Source organism: Dermacentor andersoni, chromosome 4 (assembly GCF_023375885.2).
Source record: "Dermacentor andersoni chromosome 4, qqDerAnde1_hic_scaffold, whole genome shotgun sequence".
Taxonomy (NCBI): Eukaryota; Metazoa; Arthropoda; class Arachnida; order Ixodida; family Ixodidae; genus Dermacentor; species Dermacentor andersoni.
The window spans coordinates 168,564,503-168,580,428 of NC_092817.1; positions in this window are offsets into that span (position 1 = coordinate 168,564,503).

Below are 15,926 nucleotides of genomic sequence, written 5' to 3' on the forward strand. Positions count from 1 at the left end.
GGATGACAGTGCCTTCGAAATATTGATTCCCAACGTGTGCGACGAAATACATATGGGCATTCGTTACTTTTTTTTTCAATGCATAAAACGACGGTTTGCTTGAAAAGTGAGTGGAACAACAGTGCATATTTACCCCAAGTATTACGGCGCATATCTCGAAACGCATGCGATCCTTAAAATTCGTTCCATGTGGATGTCTCTTGCAAACTCATTGGCTTGACACTCGTAATTCATTTCAATGTCTGTCGTAAGGAAATGTCTTTCAAATTGAGGTAGCATTCTTTTGTTAATTAGTGAATTATGCAGTTTCATTTCGCCTGCGACGAAAGTCCACCGCTTCGAATAATCCAGCTCAGGGACAACATTTACGCTATCTGCCACGGGCGATTAAAAAGAATTCTTTATCATCAAAAAAAAAAAAAACATCCCGTAAGTTTGAAAGCCATAAATTAGAAAGCATATTCTTCAGTGTTATAACTGCTTAGCGAATTCATGCGCGATCTTTCAATAAATAATTATGGTCTCAGCGCGAATAATGTGTTGTCGAAGAAAGGACGCTGTTTATTCCGTCAGATTGTCCCTCAAAACACTGATATGCTCACGCTTTCCTAAATCTACCACCACTCGCTTATTGCAGACTGGATCAATGAATTCCTGGATGCCGTGAGACGAAACGTCACGTCTGTCATACAAGAAGGCGTCAAGGTGAGCACCTACTGGCATATTCGTTCTCGGCGCTAGATTAGCAACTGTGTTTAGATGACGCATCTGCTATATTTATAATGTTTGTTGTGGTCCCCGGAGACTCCCGCCATGGCATGCTTCATAGGCCGCTGTGCGACTTCAGCATGCTGAACACCACAATTTTGATTTATTACATAGTGAACGTGGGATAAAGAGCACACGTGAACAAAAAGCTGCACAGTCCTCGTGCGCCGTTTGTGGATTGTGAACTATAGGATTGTAGAGCAGCGGAGAGCAAGGAAGCCGTTGGGAGAGCTCGCGACATCAGACCACATTGGAGTATAGGTGGACAAGCTGTACCGTATATATTCAGAACACTGCGAAGTCGTGGTACTCGTGTCAGAGCTGGCTGGAGCGTGTTCGTTTGTTTGCCCTCAGTTATTGGCTCGTACCCACTATGGGGCATCGGCCAAGATGCGGACACAGTGATGTGAGTGAGTGAAAAAACTTTATTGCAGGCCCGGCGAGGACGCGAACTCGTCGCGCACCCGGCTTGTCCCACGTCGGGACAGGCAGGTCTAGCCCACCGGCCCGGTCGCGGGCACGCCGCACAGCCAAGATTTTCTTTTCTTGAATAATGCAATGTTTGCATTAAGGACCGCGCCGCATGCGCCTACGGGGTTTTCGCCAGCTGAGCTGGTGTACGGTCGCTCGCTGCGATCTCCGCTTCGCATGCTTCGAGACGGATCACTGCCCTCTCCAATGGCTGCAGAAATGGCCGCCTCCTGCGCTGGAGCCTCGCTTTTGCAACAATATTCCTTTGAGGTGCGTTACAAAAAGGGGAGCCTCAACGGTCACGCCGATGGCTTAAGTCGAGGCCCCTAACGTAGGAATCAGCCTCAAAGTAATTTGTTACTGATGTTTTTCTTCCTGTGGCAGTATTTTTAACATATTGCTTTTGTTTAGTGTTTCAAAGTCATGACGTGCTTTCTATTGCAATTTTCCAATTTGTGGACGCGTTCTGAGTGCTGCTAGACTACTGTAAGGAACTAGGCAGTAGTATAAAAGGGCAAAGAGCCTGGCATGGCTTAGTGAGGGTTGTGTCGTGCTTGCTGACTGAGCGGTTGAGTTTCGTCGTAGTTCCAACGCTTGCTGGGAACGAGAGAAAAAAGGGCAACACTTCCGAAGTCACATTGCAGTGTCCTGTGTGAACCTGAACGTGAGAACGAGGCCTTTTCTGTGCGCTGCACTCAAGAAACGCCGAGGGACGACCGACTTCGCTTATGAGCATCATCGAGCGACATCCCTTCGGACGGTTGATGCAGTTCCCTGACCATCGGGATCTCCTTCTCCCGGCTGGGCGGTCTGTTACGTTTCGCCTACGACGCGCGGTATAGCCGGCGCGGATGCAATGGACGCCGGGGCTTCGTTCAAAGCGGCGGACATTTTGGCCCGTTCAGCGCTGCCGCAACGCGTCCTGCCAAGCGCGTCCAGGCATGTTTGAATGCCCCGTGTGTGCGTGTGTGTGTGTATGTGTGCATGTTGGTGCCCACGCTTGTCAAAGCGCGGCAGCCGGGGAGAGGAGCTCCCCAACTGTGAAGCGAGGAGGTCTGACCGGAGCCGGCCCGGCGGATCCGTCACTTCTCGTCTCAACGTGTACGTGCAGCGCCGTCACGTGCGCCTCATCCAGAGCCGTTCCTCCTTGCCCTCGACTCCGAGAGTATAAAAGCAGCTGCCCCCGGACACCAAAAGAGACTTCAAATTCTTCCGTCGAGTAACGTGCTCTCCCGTCTCTCCAGTTCGGTCGACCTGACCGGCCGCACTTTTGCGATGCTCTAATAAACAAGTTGTTGTGTTAGCAGTCGACTCATCCTTTGCCAGGACCTTCGGATGCTTCCAGCTGTGCCCCAGGCCGCCAGGCCAACGCTACCCTTGGGGTTTGCGACCCATTTGCAACAACTCGTTGTCAGCGGTAAGATCGCGACAACGGAGGCCAGCAGCGAAGTTATACAGTCGACTGTATGCTGAGCAGCACAACGACCATGCGGGAGCAGTGCAACGAGCCCTGTGTGATGACTGGTTGCCTGCAGCGGAACGGCTGTGCTGAATTCTTGGCGGCGAGGTTTGGTGAGTGCGGGACTTTTTTCTACTAAGTTTTGCCAGGCTTTTGTTAGTGTCAGAAACAGAGCTGGTAATTGTGGTTGTCGTTGCTGCCGGGTTAGTTTGCGGCAAGACAACAGTAGGCAGTAGAGAAAGCAGCATTCAGAGCAGCTATGGATTGGAATTCGTTGCACAAACCGAAATTGCTGGAACTTGCAAGACAGTTGGGTCTGGATGTCTCCGACAAACTCAGAAAACCAGAACTGCTAAGGGCTATTCTTGAGTTAGAAGCTGAGGATGACGAGCTGTCGGAATGCCTTGAAAACATTGAGGTGAGGGAGACGGCAAAAAGACAGGAGCGCGAACGTAAACAGCAAAAAGAGAAAGACGAGCGCGAACGTAAAGAGCGAAAAGAGAAAGACGAGCGCGAACGTAAAGAGCAAGAAGAGAAAGAAAAAGAGGAGCGTGACTGTCAACACGTTTTGGAAATAAAGCGTCTCGAGGTAGAGATGGAACGCGCTCGTAATGGAAGTCAGGCACACGGTGCAGGAGAACGAGGATCGTTCAAAATGACTGACCTGATGCGGCCGTTTAAGCTTGGAGAGGACATTGGTTTGTTCCTGGTTAACTTTGAGCGAACGTGCGAGAAGCAGGGGTTCTCTCGGGAAACGTGGCGACAGCTCTTGCTCACTTTGTTACCCGGCGAGGCGGCCGACGTAGTCGGTCGCTTGAAGAGAGAGGAGGCAGAGGATTTCGACCAAGTAAAATCGAGTCTGCTAAAAAAGTACAGGCTGTCAGTGGAGGCGTTTCGTTGGAAGTTTCGGGAAAATGAGAAAGGCAGAAGTGACTTATATACAGAGTTTGCCTACAGGCTTATGTCAAACATGCAGGAGTGGCTCAAAGAAAGAAAGCGTTTGGTGACCACGAGAAAGTTTGCAGTGTTTCGGGCTGGAACAGTTTTATAGTCGGTTACCTGAGAACGTGCGGTACTGGGTCTTGGATTGGCCAGACGTTAGTACGGTGGCTAAAGCCGCCGATCTCTCCGAGGAGCTTGTGACGCGTCGGGCTCGCGGAGCTAAGGACCGTCAAAAGGGTGAATTTCGCTCCAAGTTTGAGAGGCCGAAGTTCACGCCCATGAGAGCAAGGGGGGGCACACGTAGTGCGGATGCGAGTGAAAGCCGTCCGACCGAACGTAAGGAGACGGCGGCAGCCGAACGCAGAAAGCGGTTCGAGACGAGGCAAGCGCGCGTGTGTTATACGTGCCAGAAGCCGGGTCACTTTCCGGCGCCGTGTCTAGAAACAAAAACAAAAGTCGTGTTTTTTCATTATGCAGCACTGGCGAGAACATGAAGCTTCTCGAGCCTTATATGCCAGACCTCCGCGTGAACGGGAAAGAGTGCCGAGTGCTTCGTGATTCCGCAGCTACAATGAATGTAGTTCACCCCTCCTACGTAGAACCTGATATGTTCACGGGCGAGTGCGCATGGATCAAGCAAGCCGTGGAAGCTCACAGCGTGTGTCTGCCCGTAGCAAAAGTGCTTACTCATTGAAGGACCTTTCGGAGCACTTGAGACGGAGGCCGCAGTGTCATCTATGCTGCCCCCCCCCCCCAGTACCCGTATCTATTTTCGAACAGGTCCGATCACCCCCTGCGCGAGAGGGGGATTTTGTTTGGTGAGGCTAGCGTTCAGGCCTTAACCAGATCGAGAGTTCGGGAGCTCGCTGTAAAGGCGGTAGTTGCGGGGCCGACATTGTCGAGCAATGAGAAAGGGTCGGAGGCGCAGCAAGCTGATATTCAGAGCACGTCCGGACTGAATAAAATTGAGCCTGTAGCGTTGAAGGCGCCACGCACTGGAGAGGAAATGCCCGACACGGGATAGTTAAAAGAGCTATCTGCAGATTTGCTCATCGCGCCTACGTCAGATGGACTTAATAGGTTGCTAAAAGTCAGCCGGTCGGCTTTGATAGCCGAGCAAAAAAGGGATGGCAGCCTAGAAAACATGCGCTGCATTGTCAAGGAAGGTATCGCCAAGAAAAATCCTCGCTTTGTGGAAAGAAGTGGGGTCCTGTACCGGAAGTATCTAGACCGCAGGGGAGTGGAGTTTGATCAGCTGATCGTGCCTCCGTGCTACCGTCAGGATCTGTTGCGCTTGTCGCATGGAGGTTCGTGGTCCGGACACCTAGGAGTTAAGAAGACTAAGGACCGTCTCTTGCAAGAGTACTATTGGCCAGGGTGTTTTCGTGACGCAGAACACTTTGTCAGGACATGTGACACCTGTCAGCGGGTGGGCAAACAAGGGGACAAATCGAGGGCACCGTTGAAGTTGGTACCTATCATTACGGAGCCTTTTAGACGGCTCGTTATTGATACAATGGGACTTCTGCCGGTAACAACCACGGGGTACAGACACATTTTGACTGTGATCTGCCCAGCGACAAAGTTCCCTGAAGCAGTGCCGCTTAAAGAACTCAGCTCAGTTGAGATAGTCAATGCACTACTGTCCATATTTGCGCGACTTGGTTTTCCTGCGGAAATCCAGTCAGATCAGGGCACAGTGTTTACTAGAGCTTTGAAGACAGCCTTTCTCGAAAGGTGCGGGGTAAAGCTGTTACACAGCTCAGTGTATCACCCACAGTCGATTTCCGTTGAGAAGCTCCACTCTGTCATGAAGCGCGTGTTGAGAGCATTGTGTTTTAAACAAACTGACTGGGAGCTGTGTCTGCCTGAGGTGATGTTTGCATTAAGGACCGCGCCGCATGCGGCTACGGGGTTTTCGCCAGCTGAGCTGGTGTACGGTCGCTCGCTGCGGTCTCCGCTTCGCATGCTTCGAGACGGATCACTGCCCTCTCCAATGGCTACAGACCATCTCTTCGAAAATGGCCGCCTCCTGCGCTGGCTTTGCAACAATATTCTTTTGAGGTGCGTTACAAAAAGTGGAGTATCAATGGTAAGGCCGATGGCTTAAGTCGAGGCCCCTGACGTAGGAATCAGCCTCAAAGTAATTTGTTACTGATGTTTTTCTTCCTGAGGCAGGCTTTTTAACATATTGCTTTTGTTTAGTGTTTCAAAGTCATGACGTGCTTACTAGTGCAATTTCCCAATTTGTGGACGCGTTCTGAGTTTCTCCTTGACCACCTCGAGTTCTGCTTCGGCTTCGGCTCTTTTCCTTTCCCATCTTCGTTTCTTGACTATATACGGGGTCTTGAACTTTGCTCGGCAGGATTTGTCTGGCGTAGGGTGTTTCCCTCCGCATAAGCGGCAGTTTGGGGTGCACTGGTGATTGGGGTCTGGGTTCTTGGCACCGCAGCCCCTGCAGATCTTGTCCTGGGGATTTCGGCAGAAGTCCATACGGTGCCCCAGTCTACCGCATTAGTGACAGATGTCGACCTGCTTCCTGTACAGCAAACAGCGAAGCAGAGTGCCTCCGTACCTGACGAGAGTGGGCACTTTTAGGACTTCGAAGGCGATGATGACTGTGGTCGTGTTGCTAAGACGCTTGGCTGCCAGGGCTGTCGGGTTCCTGTCGCTCACAAACTTGGAGTTAATTGTCCTGGAGTCTTCTTCGAGAGGTATGCCTCGGATGACACCCTTGGCCGTATGATCGGGTGCCGTTTCATAAGCGTTGACCTCGTATTGGCGGTCGCCGATCCTGTTGACCTCGAGCTTCCTGTATTTTTCTGCGTTGGTGCTGCTGGGTGTGCTGATAACGACGATGTTGGTGGGTGTTGGGGCAGACGGTGTCTTCGCTGGCGTCTTGATCGGACACTCCTGCAGCCCGGTATATAGCTGACGCAATCCTGACTGTGCCGATCGTTGCGGTGTTGAGGCCGCCCTTGGGTCTAACGACGACCTTGATGTCGTTTCTCGGGAGAGCCGGCATTCTACTGGCCTTGAGTATTTGTTGTTTTACGTTCCGCGGGCGTCGTGGCGGTTGTCGACCGTCTCCCTCGCCGGTGCGGGAGTAGGCTTCGTTCTTAGGTCTAGCCCGCGATGCGCTGGGGCCGGACCGGCTTTTGGAGCCGATCATGCACCAGCCGGCATCTTCACCGAATTCCTCGGGAGACATCTCATCCGCTTCGACCTGGACCTCCATGCTTGGCGAAAAATTGATTCGTAGGGCTTGGCTAGTGTTAGGCCTGGCGGGCGGTAGCTCCCCTAGGCTTACCTCAATGCGTGCGCAACGTCTGAACGCGGCGTCGGCGTTGCTCGGGCGGAAGTGCTTTCTGAAGTAGCGAAAAATTGTTCCCCACCTTGAAACTTGACACCAGGAAGCTCCTGGCAGCTTGCTGCATTCGAAAATTGCTGAGCTAGAAAAATAGCGTTCTGGCTCGCAGTCACATGGAACATTCCATGTGGAACGAATCCACATGTAGGCAATTTTAAGGATCGCACGCGTTAAGGTCGCACACCCCCTACACCTAACCTAGCTCTGGAATTCAGACCCACCACCTGGCCAGAGCCGAGCAGATGTGCTTCGAATCACAAGGTCGCGGCTCTGGTTACTCTACAGTGAGTCATTAGGCTATAAGTTTATGCGACGGTACCCGCGCGCTATACATGGGAATGGATGGATGGAAACAACCTTATTTTAAATCTCGCAAAGCTTAACGCGACGCTCTGCGAAAACCTGTCGCTCTCGTACAGGCGAATACCACGCATGACAACGATGGAAGGCATGACAAAGACGGACCGACGACGGAATGCTGACGACGGCATGGCAGCGAAAAGAGAGCGAAACGATGAAGGAAAGGCATACAAGGCGGTGCCCAATTGATTATCCTACGCTCGGAGAAGGGGGAAAAGAAAGACGATGAAAGAAAAAATAACCGACAATTAAGATACGCCCTGATGCGAAATTTGAGCGCAGCTCTATACATGTTGTAATTTCACGATACGTTGACTGGAGCAAACAATACGCAGCCAAGATGGGAGCGTATGCTTGGCTAACCGAGAGATCGCGAGAAGCAGCGCGTGGGTGACGCGTGGATGCGATCCACAGGTGCCGCCGCATATAGACTTCCGTTCATGCAGCGCTTTGTTTCCGTACAGACGGCGCGCGCTACTCTGGCGCCATATCGTAGCCGCCGTTTCCGCAAAGCCCGTCTTGCGCCGTCCTACGCATCTCACGTTTTCGTTCCACCAACGACTAGAGAGGCGCCTCCGTCACGGATTAGTCGTACCACCTATGTTAGCATCGACAACGCCCAAGGGAGCGTCACGTTGAGCCTATCTCGTAGCCGCTCGCCATCGACCCTCGCAGGAGCTCTGATATTCACCACACACGCTGGTACCCCAAAACACCTATCTCCTGACCTCAGCAGGAAACGCTGCGGACGAGCGTAACCCTCCCAATCTCACGGCACCCTGGATTCCCCTCGGAAGTGCAGATGAGAGCGCCCACGCGGTTGCGGATGCCGTAGCCGCCGGCAACTCTGCGCATACACGGCCTGTCTCCCCTCCGTTCCTCCTCCGCTTGCAGTCTCATGCTTCCGTTCAACCCTCCTCTGGCACTTTCCTCATCCTCTCTTCGCTTCCGCGTTCGCGTTCATTCTTCGCGGCGCTCGTTCACTCGATTACGCCGACGCCGCCGACGCTCGCCGCAGAAACAGGCTATTAAGAGCTGCACCATGAAAAGGAAAAGGGATATAGTTAAGGGCCAGCCAACGCGAAGACATTCGTAAATCAACGTTCGCTGACATTTAAAACCGGTCGTTTTAGGGACACTAGAAATACTTCATCGGTTCTATAGCGGTAAAATATACAGATTTCTAAAAGACTTGCATTTATTCACAGAGGGGAAACGCTGAATGTTAGTGTAGAAAATGTCACCTCATTGTCCCATCACACATTCGGAAGTGCCTTCCCATGGTATATGTAATTGGGAGGGTGAGTTTCGGCCTTTCGAAGTTCGCCTTGTTTTCTGGGTATTTCTTCATATTTCGCCGTAGGCCTTCTTTAGCGAGAAACAATTACCGGGTGGCGACACTGCCTCGAAATTGCGTCGCCTGATCGCTGCCACATCACGGATATTGACAGGGTCCGCTGGAGCCTAGTTAATTTATTTATAGGTAAGCATAAGGAAAGAACACAGCGGCAGTAAAATCCAAATAGCCCCATCGCAAGCAATAATCATACCTTATTACCCTTAGTATGCATGTATACCATTGGGAGGTCTAATGCCATGAATGAATGAATCATTAACCATCTGAAACATATTTTCTTTCAGTCTGTATACACTGACTGTGCAGAATGTGAAACACACGCAATGGCGCACAAGCAGCAACATAGGTTATTTAGTGTCGGAATCGAAGCGCCGGAGCCGAAACTGATCCATCGAATGTGGCGTGGAACTCGCGAATTGTAACCGAAACAGGAACGCACAGAAGCATTGGTCAAAACTGCTCGAACAATATTCGTACACTGCTTATTGCACTACAATCCAAAACGCCCTTGAACAGCTGGCATGTTATGCGGAATGTCCAGACGGGTGCAAGACCAGTGGTGTGTGATATTTATCGTTGACGCGTTTTACTGATGACGTCGCTGGTACGTAATTTCATTCTGCCGCCGTAGTACGGGGCCACTGCTGGAGTCTTCACTGATGTCGAAGCATCGAAGCGCCACGAATGCCGTATTATTTCGTGAAGTGCGTAATCTTTTAGTGTTTGAAGTATTCGTGCGCAAATATGCGATGATACACGGCTCGATATGCATGTGCATCATTTACTTCGTAATATACGTTATTTTATTAACACAAGAAAAATTATGACAATCCACACTACTAGGCTTGTGGATAAACGCAGAAACCGCCTTGAATCTAAGAAACAAAAGAAAAGGTGAACATGGAAGCGAAAGAAAAAAGTGAGGAGTCTGTGAAAACACGATCTCAGGACTTTACAGGAAAGAAAAAGCCCTGGTTTTGGTCCTGTACCCGTCACTACAGTCGACAAGAGGTGAGATGTACAATCTGGATATTTGCTACGCGGGTATATGTTACGGCTGCAGAAATAACTAGCTCCTGGCTAACCATGCAGTGGCATTCTCTGTTCCCTATGTTTCATGCCGTTGTCTTTTCGTCAAGCGCTCGTGCAGGTCGTTAGTCCTAGACGACCGACGGGACGCACTGATCTTTGAAGGTATACTGTTTTTGGCATTCTGTAAGCATCCGTGCGCCTACACTGGACGTGTCAATTTCGTCCGCTGTTGAAGTGCTGATTGGCTGATGTTGCATCTGGGTCGCAAGACCCAAGGGTAGCGTTGGCCTGGCGGCCTGGGGCACAGCTGGAAGCATCCGAAGGTCCTGGCAAAGGATGAGTCGAGTACTAACAGAACAACTTGTTTATTATAACATCGCAAAAGAGCGGAGGGTCAGGTCGACCGAAGTGGAGAGACGGGAGAGCGCGTTACTCTACGGAAGAATTTGAAGCATCTTTGGGCGTCCGGGGGCAGCTGCTTTTATACTCTCGGAGTCCAGGGCAGGGAGGAACGGCTTGGGATGAGGCGCACGTTACGGCGGCGCACGGACACGTTGAGACGAGAAGTGATGCATCCGCCGGGCCGGCGCCGGTGAGCTAGTCCTCCTCGCTTCACAGTTGGGGAGCTCCTCTCCCCGACTGCCGCGCTTTGACAAGCGTGGGCACCAACATGCACACACAGACACACGCACACACGAAGACACGTGGCATGGAAACATGCCTGGACACGCTTGGCGGGAGGCGTTACGGCAGCGCTGAACGGGCCAAAATGTCCGCCGCTTTGAACGAAGCCCCGGCATCCGTTGCATCCGCGCCGGCTATACCGCGCGTCGTAGGCGAAACGTAACAGACCGGCCAGCCGAGAGAAGGAGATCCCGATGGTCAGGGAACTGCATCCACCGTCCGAAGGGATGTCGCTCGATGATGCTCATAAGCGAAGTCGGTCGTCCCTCGGCGTTTCTTGAGTGCAGCGCACAGAAAAGGCCTCGTTCTCACGTTCAGGTTCACACAGGACACTGCAAAGTGAATTCGGAAGAGTTGCCCTTTTTTCTCTCGTTCCCAGCAAGCGTTAGAACTACGCCGAAACTCAACCGCTCAGTCAGCAAGCACGACACAACCCTCACTAAGCCATGCCAGGCTCTTTGCCCTTTTATACTACGGCCTAGTTCCTTACAGTAGCCTAGCAGCACTCAGAACGCGTCCACAAATTGGAAAATTGCACTAGAAAGCACGTCATGACTTTGCAAACACTAAACAAAAGCAATATGTTAAAAATCCTGCCTCAGGAAGAAAAACATCAGTAACAAATTACTTTGAGGCTGATTCCTACGTTAGGGGCCTTGACTTAAGCCATCGGCGGTACCGTTGAGACTCCCCTTTTTGTAACGCATCTCAAAGGAATATTGTTGCAAAGCGATGCTCCAGCGCAGGAGGCGGCCATTTTCGAAGAGATGGTCTACAGCCATTGGAGAGGGCAGTGATCCGTGTCGAAGCATGCGAAGCGGAGACCGCAGCGAGCGACCGTACACCAGCTCAGCTGGCGAAAACCCCGTAGCCGGATGCGGCGCGGTCCTTAATGCAAACATCACCTCAGGCAGACACAGCTCCCAGTCAGTTTGTTTAAAACACAATGCTCTCAACACGCGCTTCATGACAGAGTGGAGCTTCTCAACGGAAATCGACTGTGGGTGATACACTGAGCTGTGTAACAGCTTTACCCTGCACCTTTCGAGAAAGGCTGTCTTCAAAGCTCTAGTAAACACTGTGCCCTGATCTGACTGCATTTCCGCAGGAAAACCAACTCGCGCAAATATGGACAGTAATGCATTGACTATCTGAACTGAGCTGAGTTCTTTAAGCGGCACTGCTTCAGGGAACTTTGTCGCTGGGCAGATCACAGTCAAAATGTGTCTGTACCCCGTGGTTGTTACCGGCAGAGGTCCCACTGTATCAATAACGAGCCCTCTAAAAGGCTCCGTAATGATAGGTACCAACTTCAACGGCGCCCTCGATTTGTTCCCTGCTATGCCCACCCGCTGACAGGTGTCACATGTCCTCACAAAGTATTCTGCGTCACGAAAACACCCTGGCCAATAGTACTCTTGCAAGAGACGGTCCTTAGTCTTCTTAACTCCTAGTTGTCCGGACCACGAACCTCCATGCGACAAGCGCAACCGATCCTGACGGTAGCACTGAGGCACGATCAGCTGATCGAACTCCACTCCCCTGCGGTCTAGATACTTCCGGTACAGGACCCCACTTTTTTCAACAATACGGGCATTTTTCTTGGCGATACCTTCCTTGACAATGCAGCGCATGGTTTCTAGGCTGCCATCCTTCTTTTGCTCGGCTATCAAAGCCGACCGGCTGACTTTTAGTAACCTATTAAGTCCATCTGACGTAGGCGCGATGAGCAAATCTGCAGATAGCTCTTCTAACTATCCCGTGTCGGGCATTTCCTCTCCAGTGTGTGGCGCCTTCAACGCTACAGGCTCAATTTTATTCAGTCCGGACGTGCTCTGAATATCAGCTTGCTGCGCCTCCGACCCTTTCTCATTGTTCGACAATGTCGGCCCCGCAACTACCGCCTTTACAGCGAGCTCCCGAACTCTCGATCCGGTTAAGGCCTGAACGCTAGCCTCACCAAACAAAATCCCCTTCTCACGCAGGAGGTGATCGGACCTGTTCGAAAATAGGTACGGGTACTGGGGGGCAGCATAGATAACACTGCGGCCTCCGTATCAAGTGCTCCGAAAGGTCCTTCAATAAGTAAGCACTTTTGCTACGGGCAGACACACGCTGTGAGCTTCCACGGCTTGCTTGATCCATGCGCACTCGCCCGTGAACATATCGGGTTCTACGTAGGAGGGGTGAACTACATGCATTGTAGCTGCGGAATCACGAAGCACTCGGCACTCTTTCCCGTTCATGCAGAGGTCTGGCATGTAAGGCTCGAGAAGCTTCATGTTCTCGCCAGTGCTGCATAATGAAAAAACACGACTTTTGTTTTTGTTTCTAGACACGGCGCCGGAAAGTGACCCGGCTTCTGGCAAGTATAACACACGCGCGCTTGCCTCGTCTCGAACCGCTTTCTGCGTTCGGCTGCCGCCGTCTCCTTACGTTCGGTCGGACGGCTTTCACTCGCATCCGCACTACGTGTGCCCCCCCTTGCTCTCATGGGCGTGAACTTCGGCCTCTCAAACTTGGAGCGAAATTCACCCTTTTGACGGTCCTTAGCTCCGCGAGCCCGACGCGTCACAAGCTCCTCGGAGAGATCGGCGGCTTTAGCCACCGTACTAACGTCTGGCCAATCCAAGACCCAGTACCGCACGTTCTCAGGTAACCGACTATAAAACTGTTCCAGCCCGAAACACTGCAAACTTTCTCGTGGTCACCAAACGCTTTCTCTTCTTTGAGCCACTCCTGCATGTTTGACATAAGCCTGTAGGCAAACTCTGTATATAAGTCACTTCTGCCTTTCTCATTTTCCCGAAATTCCAACGGAACGCCTCCACTGACAGCCTGTACTTTTTTAGCAGACTCGATTTCACTTGGTCGAAATCCTCTGCCTCCTCTCTCTTCAAGCGACCGACTACGTCGGCCGCCTCGCCGGGTAACAAAGTGAGCAAGAACTGTCGCCACGTTTCCCGAGAGAACCCCTGCTTCTCGCACGTTCGCTCAAAGTTAACCAGGAACAAACCAATGTCCTCTCCAAGCTTAAACGGCCGCATCAGGTCAGTCATTTTGAAGGATCCTCGTTCTCCTGCACCGTGTGCCTGACTTCCATTACGAGCGCGTTCCATCTCTACCTCGAGACGCCTTATTTCCAAAACGTGTTGACTGTCACGCTCCTCTTTTTCTTTCTCTTCTTGCTCTTTACGTTCGCGCTCGTCTTTCTTTTTTCGCTCTTTACGTTCGCGCTCGTCTTTCTCCTTTTGCTCTTTACGTTCGCGCTCCTGTCTTTTGCCGTCTCCCTCACCTCAATGTTTTCAATGCATTCCGACAGCTCGTCATCCTCAGCTTCTAACTCAAGAATAGCCCTTAGCAGTTCTGGTTTTCTGAGTTTGTCGGAGACATCCAGACCCAACTGTCTTGCAAGTTCCAGCAATTTCGGTTTGTGCAACGACTTCCAATCCATAGCTGCTCTGAATGCTGCTTTCTCTACTGCCTACTGTTGTCTTGCCGCAAACTAACCCGGCAGCAACGACAACCACAATTACCAGCTCTGTTTCTGACACTAACAAAAGCCTGGCAAAACTTAGTAGAAAAAAGTCCCGCACTCACCAAACCTCGCCGCCAAGAATTCAGCACAGCCGTTCCGCTGCAGGCAACCAGTCATCACACAGGGCTCGTTGCACTGCTCCCGGATGGTCGTTGTGCTGCTCAGCATACAGTCGACTGAAAACTTCGCTGATGGCCTCCGTTGTCGCGATCTTACCGCTGACAACGAGTTGTTGCAAATGGGTCGCAAACCCCGAGGGTAGCGTTGGCCTGGTGGCCTGGGGCACAGCTGGAAGCATCCGAAGGTCCTGGCAAAGGATGAGTCGACTGCTAACACAACAACTTGTTTATTATAGCATCGCAAAAGTGCGGCCGGTCAGGTCGACCGAAATGGAGAGACGGGAGAGCACGTTACTCGACGGAAGAATTTGAAGTCTCTTTTGGCGTGCGGGGGCAGCTGCTTTTATACTCTCGGAGTCGAGGGCAAGGAGGAACGGCTCGGGATGAGGCGCACGTGACGGCGCTGCACGTACACGTTGAGACGAGAAGTGACGGATCCGCCGGGCCGGCTCCGGTCAGACCTCCTCGCTTCACAGTTGGGGAGCTCCTCTCCCCGGCTGCCGCGCTTTGACAAGCGTGGGCACCAACATGCACACATACACACACGCACGCACACACGTGGCATTGAAACATGACTGGACGCGCTTGGCAGGACGCGTTGCGGCAGCGCTGAACGGGCCAAAATGTCCGCCGCTTTGAACGAAGCCCCGGCGTCCATTGCATCCGCGCCGGCTATACCGCGCGTCGTAGGCGAAACGTAACAGACCGCCCAGCCGGGAGAAGGAGATCCCGATGGTCAGGGAACTGCATCCACCGTCCGAAGGGATGTCGCTCGATGATGCTCATAAGCGAAGTCGGTCGTCCCTCGGCGTTTCTTGAGTGCAGCGCACAGAAAAGGCCTCGTTCTCACGTTCAGGTTCACACAGGACACTGCAAAGTGACTTCGGAAGAGTTGGCCTTTTTTCTCTCGTTCCCAGCAAGCGTTGGAACTACGACGAAACTCAACTGCTCAGTCAGCAAGCACGACACAACCCTCACTAAGCCATGCCAGGCTCTTTGCCCTTTTATACTACTGCCTAGTTCCTTACAGTAGTCTAGCAGCACTCAGAACGCGTCCACAAATTGGAAAATTGCACTAGAAAGCACGTCATGACTTTGAAACACTAAACAAAAGCAATATGTTAAAAATGCTGCCACAGGAAGAAAAACATCAGTAACAAATTACTTTGAGGCTGATTCCTACGTTAGGGGCCTCGACTTAAGCCATCGGCGTGACCGTTGAGGCTCCCCTTTTTGTAACGCACCTCAAAGGAATATTGTTGCAAAAGCGAGGCTCCAGCGCAGGAGGCGGCCATTTCTGCAGCCATTGGAGAGGGCAGTGATCCGTCTCGAAGCATGCGAAGCGGAGATCGCAGCGAGCGACCGTACACCAGCTCAGCTGGCGAAAACCCCGTAGGCGCATGCGGCGCGGTCCTTAATGCAAACATTGCATTATTCAAGAAAAGCAAATCTTGGCTGTACGGCGTGCCCGCGACCGGGCCGGTGGGCTAGACCTGCCTGTCCCGACGTGGGACAAGCCGGGTGCGCGACGAGTTCGCGTCCTCGCCGGGCCTGCAATAAAGTTTCTTCACTCACTCACATCACTGTGTCCGCATCTTGGCCGATGCCCCATAGTGGGTACGAGCCAATAACTGAGGGCAAACAAACGAACACGCTCCAGCCAGCTCTGACACGAGTACCACGACTTCGCAGTGTTCTGAATATATACGGTACAGCTTGTCCACCTATACTCCAATGTGGTCTAATGTCGCGAGCTCTCCCAACGGCTTCCTTGCTCTCCACTGCTCTACAATCCTATAGTTCACAATCCACAAACGGCGCACGAG